Raw genomic sequence first — 16,122 nt, 5'->3', positions numbered from 1 at the left:
TTTTTTTTAACGGCATTGTAGAATCAGAAGCGCTAAAACTGAATAATTATTTCCAAGCACAGAGCTTTGTATTTATACTCTTGACGTAAAACTTTAGTGCTGTTGTGAAATCGGTTTCTGGCATATTTGTAAATAGTTCTTTGTTTGCCTTTGACGTCCGAAAATTTTTGAAAACAATTTCACAACCGTTTTGTCATTAAAGTTGAGATTGTTGCTATTGAATATATCTAAAAACGTTGACATGCTATGACCTTTACATCTGTACCACAAATATACGCAGCAATATTGTCCACAAACTTCTGAAAAGTCGCCTTGTAATCTTTTGTAATTTCAGACAGTATATGAATTCTTTGAAATTCTTCTTAGAAAATGTTGTAGTTCTTTATAGGAAGGTGCTTGACCATACGAATCAAAATACTCGACAAAACCATTTGTGGGTATAAAGATACATACCCAATGTTTACCTGGCTTAGTATGAACATCTGTATTTACTACTATAATTGCGGGTTTTTGAACATGTTTAGGAAGCTTATCAAGAGGAAAAACTCCTTTAAAAAACTTTTTTGTTTGCTGATTGCATGACAATACATTTTTAATTTGAAGAGAATCCATAAGAGTTATTTAGTTGTCTTCTCCAAAAGAAGTAAAATCATAAATTTTTGTGTTTCCTTTTAAATAGTGTTTTAGAAAATCCTTGTTAATACGGCCATTCGTTAAAATAATATCAAATTTTTCCATTAATGCGGCAAGTTCCTTATCTGCTTGGTTATTATATATGTTTCCAAATTTATAGCCTTCAGTAGCACTTGGTTTAAGGGCTTTTGTGGGAAATTTGTATTGTATTTCTTTAGCGAATACTTTACAATTTTCTTTTATTCCTAGTAGCGTAACATTTTTAACAAAGACAAAATCTTTATCATCGGAACAAAATGTTAAATCAATGAGTGCATAAGCTTGTTTAGACATGTTTGCTATGGAGAGTATAATACTTGATTGTTTCATAATAAGTAAATGTTGAGCTTTTTATAGATTTGCATACACGTTCCGATTTTTATCTATTTGTACGTTCGCATCAAATTCCCCATAAACTAGAGCTGTAAGTGTTGATGAAGTTGATTTCGATAAACTTGCCTCAATTCGTACAGTTCCTTGATTAAGTAAACCTTGACATACTTCATTACCTGATGCATCTGGGGTTAAATCAAAAGCCAATAAAAAGAAACCATTTGTAAACATAGATTTCGTTATTTGATGACCTCTGTCGTTATGATAAATTCCTGTTCCAGAGAATAATGTATGGTAAGCTCTTGTGCTGCAGTTATTATCGTCAGAAAAACTTGTTTCTATTGCTGCATTTGGTACTTGAACACCATTAACATAAAGCATGAATTGTGAAATATCAAAATGCTTAAAATTGTATGGATTTTTTGATCGTTTCCCGGAATACCCCGAATTTTCGGTCATGCAAAAGATAATTGTGTTTGGTAATTGACCAATGAAAACATTGTCTAGTGAAATCGATGAGCTGTTGCTTGGAATTGTGAAATTTTTGACTTCTACTCTTTTATAATGATATTTAGCATTTGCTTTTTCCAAAACTGCATTATGGGCTAATAATACGCTAGGATTTATAGTTACATGTCTCATAAATAAATTGGCTTCTACAATTTTTAGTTGCGATTCATCCGAGTCGTATGCAAATAAGAAAAAATCTGGTTTTTCTAATGTGAATAGAATTCGAATATCAACATGGTTTATTAGAAGCGTAGGTTGATTAAACATATCGACATGGAGTTTTCCCATGAGTTCAACAATATTACTGTTATGATATAGTTTTTGACGTTCCTTTGAACCATTATTGTCAGATCTAGCTATATTCGGTTTATCTAAAATCCATCCAGCGCATTCCAAATGAGTTGTTGCAGCATCAGTTCCATAATTTAACAATGATTCAATATAAGCTCTATAATGGTAATTTCCATCTGACGGAGTGATATTTTTACGATTGAGTTGTACATTGCACTGCTTAATTATAGAATGTAATAGATTATTCACTACACTGGGTTGTTGAAGGATTTTTCCATCTGCAACCTTATCATCATGCCACGGTGTTCCATCTTTTTTTAAAATTTGAACTTTCAGTTTTAGATATGTTGAAGACAAATCCCTGTATGTATCACCATGACCTAATGAAACGAATTCTATTGTTGAGGGACTATCCAGAGAAGCAATAGGATTGTATGAAACCTCTTCAGATTTTAGAATGCTTGCTTGTATTGGTGGACTTGTAAATAAATCTAGTTCTGATTTCATACATTCGTTCATTTTATATTTTAATTAAATATATCTCGTTTTTCTCGTTTTTGAATTTTTTTCCTTTGTTTACTCTTAGCTTTGCGTTTCTTTTGATTTGAATGAGTTAATGTAGTTGAGTGAGTTCTTTTTATAGCTCTTCTTCTTCTTATACTGCTGCCATACATTTCATTTAGTTTGTTTACAGCTCGACGTCTTATATTTTTTAATGCTTCTTTCCCTCTATCTTGCAATACTTCTTTTGGATTTGCTCCGGAAATAATATCAGATAATGCATTAATGCCGGTGTCTAAAGATTCTTTTTTCACTAAATTCAAACCGGATGATATAACTGGTTTTAAATATTTAAACAATCCTCCAAAGAAACTTCCAAGTCCTCGTCCTCTTTGATATTGCACACTTGAGTGAACTAAAGGTCCAATGTCGTCAGTACCCCTACCACTTTGTACTAAATAATACTTGTAATATGAACGGTTCATCATATAAGAATAAATAACATGAGCTTGTTGACTTATTTATATCTTTTGAAGTGTAATACAATTTTGGTGGGCATGTTGCTTCTAGAAAAATTTAAATTATATCCGTATTTGTCACATAGCAAAATTGAAATGCTTTCAAAACTGTCTTTTTGAATATTACAATACTGAACTTGGTCAAATTGTGTTACGAAATCTATAAATGGATTTGTTGTATTAATAGTTCTCATACATCTTGCCATTGTATCACCAATATATTGCGGTTCTATTATATCCGTATAAACAAACACCATATCAGTTTTAGTTTCTGGAGAGGTTACTAACATATTTGTTATATTTTGATATGCTTCAATAAATTTTGATTTATATTTTTTAAGTTCTTTTTGTACAGCAAGTTGTTGAAGACATGTTTTCAATAAAAATTTTACTGTATACCCAGTGCCAACAAGTATTCGTATTTCAGCCGAAGGCCTTTCAATGCATAATTTTATGTATTCTGTATGTGTAGTATCTATCTTAAATTTGTTATCCAAAACATAATTAGCATCATTTGAAATGAAATTATAGATTTCCCATATTAATTGTTGTTCCACTTCTTTTCTTGTGTATCCCGGATTTGGTGAAATATTTTGAAACAGTGTGGGTAATAAAAGCGTTTTCCAATCGCATCGCAATTCGTTTTCATTATAAGGAATATAGGTTTTTCCAATACCGATGGAGTTTTTTTCCGTTGTTCCAATAAATATCACAGCAGCCTTTGCGTAAACTTCTCCAAATATGTTTGGAATAAAATTGTTCATAAAAAGTTCACAAATTCCTACTTTCCACTTATTTTTCTCTAAATTCAAATGTTTTGGTAATTTATTTGTAAATTTTGATAAAGTATTTTCGGGATAATATTTAATTGATGCGTCACTCAACAACGTTATATAAAAATCTTCCCCATTAGGTTCTATTTGAAGCGTGTCCATTGTTGCGTAGATACACTAGAGGCAGACTTTGCTTTTGTTCTTTTTCGAACAGGAAAATTTAGTTGTAATTGTTTATCACCTTCTCTTGTGGATGATCGAAGTACTCGTTTTAAAGGTTTTTTTGGACTATCAATAGGAACACTTATAATGTCGCCTGAATCTGTTTCAAACATTCGCACGTTTGCTACATTTATAGATTTCCTTGGTTTTAGTCGTGCTCCCTCTGAAGCTACTGATAGTGCTCTGTCTCGTAATAGCGATTCGTCTTTTATATCATCGTCAAAAACATCATCCTTTTCCTCATCTGAAGGTACTATACTCCAATATTCAATAGGATCATATTCGAAAAATTCCTCTTGAGGAGATAAATTAGCCTGTACATCAACATTTTTCTTTTCAACTAGATCTGTTTGAACACTTGTGCTTTTTCGCTCGGGCTTTGGACGTGTTTGTGTACTTTTAGATTCTAACATACTATATTGCTTGTTAATCGATTCAGCAGGTTTTCTTTGCATACCTTTTCGTTTTTTCATACTAAATTTCATCAAGTTTTGACGATATAAATACCATTTTTGATTATCATTTAATTTTTTGTTAAATAAAATTGCTTTTGTATTTCTATCAATATCCGAGAGCTCATTATGGTTTATGATATTTTCTTTTAGCTTATTGTATAAGTCTGGTTGAATAACAATCATGCGTTGTAATGTGTTGTTCATTTTGTATATTTCGAAACAAGTTTTCCCAGTAAGCCCGACAAAACTGTACCGATTAACATTGGTAAGAAACCCCCTTTTTGTATGATAAGTTTACGCTTAGCGTTTATAGATTTTTTTGGGCAAGCTAAATATCGAAGTTGATTTTCATATTTTCTTATTCGTGATAATTTATTTTTGGAAAGTTTAGTATTTCCATTAAGAATGTTCAATGAAATTTCACACAAAGTTTTAATCACCTCAGATTCACAATTTCTTATTAAAATATTTCGAAGTTTTGTTTTAGACTTTTTTAGTGTATGCAGTATATGCTGGTTTGCTATCAAACGTTTCATATTTCTCACATAACGTTTTATTTTTTAACTGATCTAGTGCGCAAAAACACACACAACTTTTTGTTTTATTATCAAAAATATCAGTTCTGAATCGAAATAAATCGTTTATACCTTGCGTCAGGTCTAAGATAATATAGCTATGTGGCTCTGATGTTGTCTCATTATATACTTTTTGAAATTCTTTGATGTTTTCTGGTACTATTTGCCGTGCCAAAGGTAAAATTTGCGATTTATCTCGTGGATTTTTAAATAACACCAAGTATTTTGCATTTAACGATATATCTCTACAGAATTTTCCCTGATGAAAAACATTTTGCGATACCAGCATAATTGATAAGTTGCGATGATGAGAACCTTTAGTAAAAAGTTCACAAACTTTCATAGTGTAGGCATCAATCATTAAATCATCCAAAATAAGTAATGTTGGGATATTGTTATCGTTATTTAAATTTTCAGGAATTTCATTAAAATACTCAATTTGCGTGAAATTTAAGTTTTTTGGCAATGCGTTATTTTTTGGATTACACCACATAATATGTTCTATTTCAGGCTGAATTAAACTCTTCATTTGATTGATTAAATTGCAAATAAATGTTGTTTTTCCTGAGCCAGATGGCCCAGCAATTATCATTGTAAACGGATGATGGAACTGAATCATCATTTAAACATAAACTTTTTGCAACTCTTGATAATAAAATCTTCCGTTTATTTCTTTACCCTTCAAATCGTGCAATACAAATAATGGATAAGGCTCTCTATTTATAACTTTATCTACTATAAAAATTTCCTTTGTCCATTTTTCTGTATATCCGTGCTCAAAAGTTGCTTTTTTTCTACGTACGCGCACCAAATCTCCAACGAAAATATCAACGAATAGTTTAGGGTCTTTTTTAAAACGTTTTTTAAAATTGTTATAAATTTCTGTAGTGTGTTTTGGTTGAACTTCTGCAGGACGAAATTTTGTAGTACTGTGTACAGAAACATTGTAACTTTTAACCAGTTGTGGTAAAATATCAATGTATCTTTTACTTGAACTTTCCGTGAAGAACTTGAACATCTTTTCTTTTAGCGTTCGATTGAATCTTTCAATTACTGCAGCTTTATTTGTTGATGCAATTGTTGGAAATCTTTGATTAATATTATTATGTTTTAAAAAACTTTTAAAGTTTATATTTTTAAATTCTCTACCCTCATCTGATTGAACCGTTTCTGGTTTTCTTTGACTTCCTGATATAATTTTACTAAAAGCTTTTGTAACTTCAGTTCCTGTTTTCCGTTTTAAAGGCACTACCCAAGCAAACTTGGAAAACACATCAATTACTGTTAACAAAAACGTGTAACCATCATTATACTTTTTAAACATTTTTAAATCACATAAATCTATTTCCCACAACTGATCAATTTTTTGCACTAGGTAATGATTTCTAGGAAACTTTGTTTTTACTGGATAATGCAAGGTATATGTTGGCTGACTTCTTAACCAAGCTTGAATTTTTTTCTGAGATATTTTTTCATTTTTTAAAGCTTTGTGAAGTTTATTAATTGAACCATAAAGATTTTCTTTATTTTTATCATAATATATATTATGTATTTTGAAATTAATATTACTCATATTAAAAAATCAACTTTTAGGTTTCAATGCTTTATATAAAAAAGAACTTGTGTCATAAAATTAACTTCTTATATAGGTACGGTATTTTAGTTCAAACAATTTTCAAAGTTTTTGATTTTCATAATCTTGTATTAAATTTTAAAACAAACATAATGCATGCAGATATTATCATCTTTTTTTTATAAACGTTAAAGGCTAACGTTATCGACTACCTCTTACCGCCTGCAAAATAAAAAAAAAATATCTCTTATATCTTAATGCAAGAATTACATTGAAAAGAAGTTTTTGCTTTAAATATTTTCATAATTTACGTTTTCTTAATATAGGTACACTTTCAGTTTAATTTAAAAAAATCATAACTAATCTAACTTACTTTTAAATACTACATTTTTTATTCAGGTTTTTTTTCTGTTCATTTTGTGATTCTTTTTTTACAATTTGATTTTTGTTACAAAAGCTTTCTTGTTTCAGCTTGTTCATCAACAACAACGTGGTTTTGTGCATATTACATTGCGATGCATATTTTTGTTTTTTTAAAAATTATACATTATCAGCATCGAAACTTTGCTGACATTCCATTGCTATTCATATTGCTATTTTATTTGAATTTGTATTGATGTTTTTATTTTCGCGATATCTCTCTTATTATGCTTTCTGATCGACATTTCAATGCATGCAAACTTGCATTGTAATTTATTTTGTTGTTTTTTTCGCAGTTTCTCTCTTTTTTTTAATTCTCACTAAATGCATTGCTGATAATTTTTACTTTTTATTTTATCGTTTTTGTTTTTAATAGCTCGAGCTTTTTTTTTTGTATATTGGATTGTTCGTAGAAGTGCTACCGGGAAATAGCCTTTCATTCACTCACGTTATTTTTATATAAGAAATCAATAGGAGAAGTACTATTATACTACTGATGTCTTTGACAAAAGCTGACATTTACGTTAAAATTATTTCGATTTTCCGAACCAAAAATATGTGAGATCATTATATTTTCAAATATTATTTATTTCTCGGTTTGTGTTTCTAATAATAATCTAATTGTGTTTCTAATTATAAGAAGTATAAAAGAAAAACGTGCTTTTGTTATACAAAAAATTTTTTCAGAAAATTTTAAAATAGAGCTAAAAAGTTCAAATGTCAGATTTTTCTGGGACCCTAGAGGCAAAACCCTATCTAATGCCTTTTGTCTAATGCCTCTAGCCCTTCTAGAAGTACCCGAAATTTTTGACACCTGAGAAATAGCTATATATAAGTTAACACATGCACCTATAGTATTCAATAATATTTTATTTTCCAAATTTGATTAGGTTGCAATATTTTTGCTATTCAATTTAGCATACTATAAATTTGTTATTAAAATTGATTTTTTATGTTAAACGCACACAATATTTCAAATTACTTAATATGCAATATTTTTATGATAAAAAGCTTGTTGTTATTAAAGAAAAGTCAGAATAAAGATAACATTAAACCTTAAACGTTCTTTTTTATTCAAACACTGTGAACCAAGCCATTATTATTTCTAAAGTAAGGCTGCCTTAGACACAGTGCAATTTTGAATAAGAACTTACAGGAACTATTAACTCGCGCCCAACGTGAAGGCCCAAAGGATACAATAAGAACATATCGCTGCTTTATTTGGTTGGCCAATAACAACATATGCTTTGTATTGTTTCAACGCTGTGGCCCGAAAGATCCCACATGAAACTGTTGTAAGTCAAGATAGTTTAATATATTTTCAAATTTCGGTTTCGGTTATTAATTTCACATTTGAATTTTAAAATCGTCTTAAAAAGATACAGTTATAGTAAAATATATTTTTTTGTTTCTAAAACCCTCCAAAATAGTGAAAATAGTGAGTTAGAGTAATTTGTGAAATTATCGTTATCTTTTTCTCGAAAATAAAATATTTAATTTTACTTTTGAATACAAAACCCTCTAAAATAGTGGGTTACAGTAAATTGTAAAATTAACTTAAAGTTTATTTAAATTAAAACCCTTAAAAAATTGGGGTATTTATCAAGTTATTGAAATTTCTTAATAAATTAGTAAAAAATTCAAAGTTAAAATTTTTTAAAATAAATATTAAAAGTTTATAAAACTGAACAAATATTAAAATATTAACCCCAATATTAAATTAAAAATTATTATATTGAAAAAAAAAACTAACATAAAATAAATACTAAATACTAACACAATTTTCCTAATCTTGCCATTATCATTACCAAAACGAATATAACAAAAGACCAAGTTCAAGAACTAATTACTGCCGTTATAGAACGGACTAAAAATGAATTCTCAGTCCAAATTGACAATTTGACTTCAATGTTTCATAATCTGCAGCCTACTCCTGTGGAAACATTTCAACCAGTCTCTATTCAACCTGGAGTTAAAGAAACACACACCAGTTTAGATCTTGTTGAATCCCTCCCAGAATTTCAAGGCGACAGAACAGCGTATCCAGCATGGAGAGCAGCTGCTCAATTTGCTATGCAATATCACACCCCAGGCTGAGAAACCTGGGTGTGATATTGCATAGCAAATTGAGCTCAGAAATTACATGCGACAGGAATTCTGCGTAATAAAATAACAGATTCTGCTAATGCAACCCTTGCAGCCTTTAATACAGTACTAAACTTTAACGCAATTCTCAATAGACTAGACCAAACGTACTCAGATAAACGCCCATTACATGTTTTGGAAAGTGAACTAAGACGTAATCGGATATGGTCTTCTTAAAAAAATTAACGCTTTAATTGACTTTCAAAAAGATATATTATTCGATAATACAGGCCAAGAAAAACTACAACACGTTTCATCTGAACAAGCTAACTTAGTAACAATAGATAATGAGACAGTCCCAGCAATTATGAAAAATGAATTTGACAATCTCATAAAAAGAAATATAAATGTTTTCGCGGAAGCCAATGAAAGCTTACCGTATTACTCAAGTAAATTAAGGTTACTCAAGTAAAGGCAACAATCAGAACTTCAACTAATGAAGCAATTTACACCAAAGAATACCCTTATCCAATCTCTGCAACCAACTTCGTCAACAAAGAAATAGCAACACTACTGAAAAACAATATCATTAGAGAATCTAACTCTCCCTATAATTCACCCATTCATATTGTTAATAAAAAAGGCGTTGATGAAAACGGAAAACCCAAATCACGTATGATAATTGACTTCAGAAAAATTAACGCAAAAACCATACCTGACCGGTACCCTATACCGGACACTTCGGTCATTTTAGCTAATTTAGGAAAATCTAAATTCTTTACTACCTTAGATTTAAAACCTGGTTTCCACCAGATTATTTTATCCGAAAAAGACAAACAAAGAGCAGCATTTAATATAAATAACGGCAAATATGAGTTCTGCAGATTGCCATTTGGCTTGAAAAATGCTCCTAGCATATTCCAAAGAGCCATAGATGACGTTTTGAGCAATTATATCGGCAAACCCTGTCATGTTTATATCGATTATATTATAATCTTTTCACCAGACAAAAAACCCATTCAGAAGATGTTGAAAAAATTTTAAAAACGTTATATGATGCAGGTATGCGTGTTTCAACAGAAAAATCTAAATTTTTTCACAAAATGGAATAAAAACCTGCCCGGATAAAGTGAAAGACATTATTAATTACGAAACTTCAAAAACTTTGAGATGCTTACAATCCTTCCTAGGATTATCCGGCTATTATCGAAGATTCATTAAAGATTATGCCCACATTTTAAAGCCTTTAACTAAGTATCTTAGAGGAAAAAATAGACTTGTAGGGACAAACCAGTAAAAAAAAGTTAAAATTAAATTAGACACGGATTTCCTAACCGCCTTTAATCGTATTAAAAAAATGTTTGCTTCAGAAGACGTACTTCTACCCTATCCCGATTATAAAAAACCATTCGAACTTACCACAGACGCGTCCTCAGTAGCCATCGGTGCAGTCTTGTCACAATGTGGAAAACGCGTTACCATGATATCACGAGCTCTCACGGAATCTGAAGAGAATTACGCCACAAATGAGCGAGAACTTCTTGCCATTGTGTGGGCATTAAAATTCTTGCGGCATTACTTATATGGAATTAATGACATTCAAATTTACATATTCATTGAAGAATTTTTGACCACATTTCATTGCAAACCTGGTAAAGAAAACAAAGTAGCTGATGCTCTCTCTAGACAGTTCATTAATAATCTAACAAATAATAACGATAGCGGAACAATGCATAGTGAATTATCGAGCACAAACATAATAAAAACAATTATATACCCAGTAAACCAATTCAAGCCTCAACTAATTCTCTCTCAATCTCCACAAAAAAACAGTAGACACACTATTTATTTTAAAACCTTGAAAGATCTCTTAAAATGTCTCAAATTTTGTATAAACCCCGATGTCACAAATGCGATACACTGCGACTTGACAACCTTAGCCCAAATTCAAAATGTAATTTCGATTAATTTTCCTGGTGTTAAATTTATCCACACCGACAAATTTGTAACAAATTTAATAAATAAAGACGATCAGATAGAGGTGATGACTACAGAGCACAATAGAGTGCATAGGTCTATGCAGGAAAACCTCAAGCAGATCGAAAGTGAATATTACTTTCCTAATATGAGGAAATTGTTAAAATCTTTAATTGACAATTGCAATTCTGTATGGAAAATAAATACCAACGCAAACCCCCGAAACCGGAAATTGGAAAAACACCCATTCCGAACTTTCCAGGAGAAATCCTGCATATAGATATTTTAATTACAAACAAACAACATTTTCTAACATGTATTGATAAACTTTCGAAATTTGCTATTGTTAAACCTATAGCATCAAGGTCCACACTAGATATTAAAGAAGCACTTATCCAAATTTTATCCATATTTAAAAATACTAAAACCATAGCTTCAGATAACGAAAGGGCATTTAATGCTAATTCTATTAAAACATTCCTAAGAGACCACTTTGAAATAGACCAATTTTTTATTCCAACACTTCACAGCGAAAGCAACGGTCAAGTTGAGAAATTTCACGCGACACTACTTGAAATCGCTCGCTGTACCAAAGAGCAACAAAATATCATTGAAACTACTGATTTAATACTATTAGCCACATACAAATACAATAATTCCATTCATTCTGTTATAAATGAGAAACCAATCAATATACTTTATCAACACTCCACGAAACAAATCAAAAATTTAAAAGCAAAACTTAGACATTCCCAAGGAAAAACTCTCAGCAGATTAAATTCGAACTCTAATACAAAAACATACAAACCGGGTGACAAAGTTTTTTTGCGCATCAACAAAAGCTTAGGCAATATTTTTTCAAAATTTTTTGTTGAAAAAACTGTAGAAAAGATTTAGGGACAACAGTATTAATAAATGGTAGAAAAATCCATAAAAGTAACCTCCGTTAATTTCAGATTATTTTTCGTCGTCATCCTTCGGCTGACCTTAGCTAAAATAATAGACTACTCTTCAGCACACTTTATTGCCATAACGTAAGGAAAAGTAGCAATTTACGAAGAATACTTTCCCACACAACGAATCTTACGGACTATCAAAAAATTATTGCAGAAAATTGGAAATACCTTGAACAATTACAAAACGCAACATGGCATCGTAGCATTTTAAATCAACAAATAGAAGAAATCTCACATGCAATGCATACCCTAGAAATTCCAAAGCATATGACTAGATCAATCAACTTCCTTGGCAGTGCATTAAAATTTATAGCAGGAACACCTGATCATGACGATTACGAACTTTTATCAACAAAAAATAATATATTGATTGAAAAAAACAACAATCGACAACCAAATATAAATTCAATTTTACCAGACAGTATAAACGATCTTACGAAACAGATTAATATCCTAACTGAACATAATAAAAACTATGTCAACCTCCCATTTTATTATTAACCATTTAAAGAGCATTTCGTTGTTAATAGCACTGGCAAGCAATAATATTATAAACCCACTTATTTTGGACGATATTGAAATAAAAAACAGAATCAATCTTGACAATTTTCCCGTTAGCATTAGTAGTTTGTTTACTGTATCAAAAATTAAAATTTAACAAGACAACAATTTAATTTATTATATCTTAAAAATACCACAAATTAAATTTTTGTAATTTTTTAACTATCTTTCCGGTGATTCAAAACGCCACTGTAATCAAATTTGGGACTAATAAAGCAGCAAGCTGAATGCTAAAATAGAACTACAACCATAGTTCGGCCATCGCATTCTAAATGTCTCACACAATTACTAAATAATAATAAAGCTCCACAGCAAATGCAACTCGTTCAAGTTGTTGCAGATGGAATACTACTTCTTAATGATGTACCGCCTACCAAAATATTCGACCAACAACAAATAACAATCAACGATACTTTTTTGATTGAATTTAAAGATGTAATCCGAATAAACGATACGATGTACAGAAATAACCACACAAAAGCACCAAGTATTTACACCGAAGTATATCCACCAAAATTACTTACTGTAACGCAGCTTAATCACGAAATTAAACTTTCGCTACCTTACCTAAATAAACTCAACGTTGACAATATCAATCACATCAGCATATTATATGAGGGATTAGCAAATCAAAACATTTTCAAATATTCAATCATTACATTATCCACTGCACTTATACTTCTTGTTTGCTTAATCAAATTTATCAACAAAATCAACACGAAAAAGGTTCAAATTTCACACAAACAAGTTAACGAAATTATCGAAAACATCAAACAACCAAACGAGGACGTTTCAAACTTAACAAGGGGAGAAGTTAACACATGCACCTATAGTATTCAATAATATTTTATTTTCCAAATTTGATTAGGTTGCAATATTTTTGTTATTCAATTTAGCATACTATAAATTTGTTATTAAAATTGATTTTTTATGTTAAACGCACACAATATTTCAAATTACTTAATATGCAATATTTTTATTATAAAAAGCTTGTAATTATTAAATAAAAGTCAGAATAAAGATAGCATTCAACCTTAAACGTTCTTTTTTATTCAAACACTGTGAACCAAGCCATTATTATTTCTAAAGTAAGGCTGCCTTAGACACAGTGCAATTTTGAATAAGAACTTACAGGAACTATTAACTTATATGTAATGTAAAATAGGATGGTTTTTGAATAATTATACGAAATATGAATAAAATTTAGAATTATAAAGGGAAATTCAAGGAATTGCGTAGCCAGGTGGGTAGCGTGGTAATCTCATAACCAAAAGGTTATTGGATCGATGCTTGCCATGTTGACGTATTTTTCTTTTTTTCGATTATTTTAAAAATATTCTTTTTTTATTTTGTTTAAATTTTTTGTTTTATTTTATTTTAATATATAATAGATAATTGTCATTATAAAAGTTTAAAGAAAATTTCCAAAAAAAATATTGTTATAATAGTTTGGAAAAATTCGCAAGAATTTTAAGTACATAAATATGTGCGTATATTTTTTTAAAGCTTCCTTACTAATTTTTTCAAGCTTTCTATATGACAAAAAATTTTTTTTTTAATGGCTGATCATTTTTCCGAAATATAATTTTTTTATTGGTGTGAAAAGAAAACTTCCTTTTATTCGGAATAAAATACTTTTTTTTTTTTGTTTTTTATTTTTCGCTAATATATTTCGTGCGCTACATACGCACTTTATCCAAGAAGAAAATCAGCTTTGATAAAGTGCGTATGTAGCGCACGAAATATATTAGCGAAAAATAAAAAAAAAAAAAAAAGTATTTTATTCTGAATAAAAGGAAGTTTTCTTTTCACACCAATAAAAAAACTTTCTATATGAATTAAATAATATTCAAAACTGTTTTTGGGCATATAAAAACACAAAATTGTTAAATTATAGGGGTAACACACGGAAATAAATTTTTCAAATAAAGCTTTTCTTTATAGTTTAGGCATAAATAAAATAATATTTTTATTAAAATATATGTATGTATGTACATAAATGTATTAGAATTGAACATTTTAAAATTTTTTATTCAAAAAATTAGCCAAAAATTTTAAGCACAAACTTACATAATTATGAATGTATACCTATTTTTTTAAAACTGCGGGTGAGCATATAGAATTAAATTTTTCAAATAAAGAAAAGGTTTAGGCAAAAATAAAATAATAATTGTATTCAAATATGTGTATGTACATATGAATGTAATTTTTCAAATAAAGAAAAGGTTTAGGCAAAAACAAACTTATAATGTTATTCAAATATATGTATGTACATATGGATGTATTAAAATTTATCATTTTACAGTTTTTCGCTTGAAATAATAAAAATAAAATTTTAAGTACATACGTACACATATTCTGTATGTATATTTTTTTAAAGCTTGCTGACGAAACATAATATTCAAAACAATAACAAATGAAGCATTAATATTCAGATGCCACAAAACATCTGATGTCTTTGACAAAAGCTGACATTTATTTACGTTAAAATTATTTCGATTTTTCGAACCAAAAATATGTGACATCATTATATTTTCAAATATTATTCATATCTTGGTTTGTGTTTCTAATAATAACGTAAAACGTATTATTTAATTTTTGGTTTGTGTTTCTAATTATAAAAAGTATAAAAGAAAAACGTGCTTTTTTTATACAAAAATTTTTTCAGAAAATCTTAAAATAGAGCTATTTCAGGGCTAAAAAGTTCGAGTGTCAGATTTTTCTGGGACCCTAGAGGCAGAACCCTATCTAATGCCTTTTGTCCCATGTCTCTAGTCCTTCTAGAAGTACTCGTACTTTTTGACACCTGAGAAGTAGCTATGTATATACATATATATAACTAGTCGTGTGTGCTTGCATTGCAAGCATTGCAAGTTTTATGTATGTAGTTTTCAAATTATGTTCTATTCTGCAGAGTTCGCAAAAGTTTAATCTTATAAAAACATATTTTATTGCTTTAAAATTTTTGAAAATGTGAGATTTTAGAAAATAGTTATGCGTCTTCCTTTTTTTGTTCAAAATAAACCAATAATATATGAACATATATGTAGATATGTTTTTTTTTTCGTTTTCATATTATTGAAAAACCTGCGAATTTCTACACCACTATAGAGGTATCGCTTTTGGCGCGTTAACTGATTTTTTTATATGGTCAGTTTCCTCAGTAGGCCTATATGCCATAAATCCCCACGAATAAGAACACAGAATATAAATCAAATAACCAATTTTATTGTTTGTTTCTCATAAATATAAAGAATCTTAAACCTATAATACATTTCCTTGTCTACAAACTAATCTTATAAAAGAAACTAAAATTAACTTAGAAGTATTCAATTTATTATTAACTTTAAATATTCAATTATAGTTTTTTAAATTATTTAACTTACTTCATTTAACTTCATTTGACTAAACTTTTCGAAACGTAAAAAACTTTCATCAAATTCGACAGGTTTTACCGTTAATGTTTACAAATCGTTAAGAAGGGGTAGGTAAACGAAAACTGAAAAGTTATAGATCTAATACTAAGACACCACGTATTTCACTAAGAACGTATGTTACAATTAAAAGTACGTGGCTTAAATTTCGTAATATATTATATATCTTATTTAAAGTTCTTAAATTAATAATACATTTCTTACTCATTAATTAAACATTTTTCCTCCACAGAAAGTTAGTCTATTTGTTTATTCACTTTTTTTTA

The sequence above is a fragment of the Condylostylus longicornis genome, unplaced genomic scaffold (assembly GCF_029603195.1).
Source record: "Condylostylus longicornis isolate FDR11 unplaced genomic scaffold, ASM2960319v2 ptg000265l, whole genome shotgun sequence".
NCBI classification, from domain to species: domain Eukaryota; kingdom Metazoa; phylum Arthropoda; class Insecta; order Diptera; family Dolichopodidae; genus Condylostylus; species Condylostylus longicornis.
Note: the sequence above shows the minus strand (reverse complement) of the source record.